This window comes from Ostrinia furnacalis, unplaced genomic scaffold, assembly GCF_004193835.3.
Source record: "Ostrinia furnacalis isolate ACB-3 unplaced genomic scaffold, ASM419383v2 OfSCF2038, whole genome shotgun sequence".
NCBI lineage: Eukaryota > Metazoa > Arthropoda > Insecta > Lepidoptera > Crambidae > Ostrinia > Ostrinia furnacalis.
In genome coordinates, this window is record NW_021132277.1 from 52949 (window position 1) to 54839 (window position 1891).

Below are 1891 nucleotides of genomic sequence, written 5' to 3' on the forward strand. Positions count from 1 at the left end.
GCAATATCTCCGCCGATTATTTAGGGCTGATTTTTCAATCGTCGGATAACTTTTAACTGAAGAATAAGTTTGGCACATTGACAGTTTCAGTATGGGAAATAAGTCAAAATGACAAGGTTATTCTTCAGTTAAAACATATCTGAGGATTGAAAAATCAGCCCTTAAACGATTATTTTTTTGTTGAATAGGTATTATCAAAAGGGTGGTTTCATGCGAATTTGAAGAAAATATTTCACCCCCAAGGGTGGAAAATTGGGGATGAACTTTTTTATACGCAATGTTTTTAACTTTTAGTTTTTTTTGTGTTCACGCATTTGAAGTCGGTTTTATTTTTTTTAAAAGTTAATTATTTAAATTAAAAATCAACTCTTTGTGCACACGTGTCAAAAACAAAGTGAGCAAATCTCTTTAGCACATAAAAACTTCTCTGACAAGAGTTTATAGTTACCTAGATCTTCTACATAGTAGCTAATGCATAATGTAATCGGAAATGTAAAAGGGAAACATTTAAAGTCTTGATATTCGTTATTAATTTTATAAAAGCCAAAATCGTCTTGTTTTAATCTAAATTGCCGTTTTTATTTTAACATTAAGGCCGGGATTTCGGGCTGATTTATAATGTTATTAATCAAGCTGAAATATCAGCTCCACCAATTATCTCTTGTTGAATTTTACCGCTTTGTTTTGGTGCGCAGGGGATTCGGCGTACAATTAAATAGGACGTTAAGTATTGCTCGTTAATGTTAAACTATTTAATTTACACTTAGAGCATCTAAAATGTTAGAGCGTTTGGTGTTTTATCTAGAAAAACGAACATGGTAAATAAACATCCGATTCCTAGTAAATAAACTTAATATTAACTTGTCAGTTTAGTTAGGAATGCTAAAATATTTTGAACTAGATTCCCGCCCGCGGCTTCGCCCGCGTGGAATTTTGTCTGTCACAGAAAAAGTTTATAGCGCGCGTCCCTGTTTCAAAAACCGGGATAAAAACTTTCCCATGTCCTTTCCCGGGACTCAAACTATCTCTGTTCCAAATTTCATCAAAATTGATTTAGTGGTTTAGACGTGAAAGCAGGACAGACCGAAAGACAGACAGAGTTACTTTCGCATTTATAATACCTATTAGTATAGAAGTATAGATTCGTTAAATGCTCCGCTTATTTTGACGCGAACTGTAAATTCTTACTTTTCTGTGTACAGTAGAGACGAAACGGCGTTCTAAAACGTTTATGTCCAGTTTGGACATAAAGGAAAATGTTAAATCCTTCACAAAGACTAAAATATGTTTACACAAAAAGAGCGTGTAACGAAATTCCCCGTGAAAAAGTTGCCCGAGCCGTTTACAAGGAACAAAAGTTTTATTAATACAAAGCAAAATCGCTACGAAACTCTATGCACAAAGGCCAATTTGAGCCATTCATGCCTTTTATGTCAGTTTTGCTAAATTTAGAACTGGAACAAAAATAGCACGATATCCTGGAATAGATAGTAATGGCCTGAAAACTTTTAATTTTACTTGAGATTTTTTTTGTTTTCATGAACTATAAACATAAACATAATGCTGTGTACAGTAGGTGTTAAAACTCATTAAAACTCATTAAAACTCATTTATTTCTGTAAATAGGCTTAAAAAAAAGCACTTTTACACGTCCCAGTATTAACCCTACCACTGCTTCAGGACAATAAATGGGCCAGTGCTGAGAAGAAGCAGCGCAAGAAACTCAGATTATACTCAGTTATATTGTAAGTCAGCTGTAGATTCAGCAGTATGTACACGGCAGTTTCAGAAGTGGGAATGAGAGGTGGGAATAGTATACCTAGTAGATTTCTGAGGCTTACTGCTTGTTGTCCGGGCGCTTGATCGAAGAAGTTTAGTGTCATCCAACCAG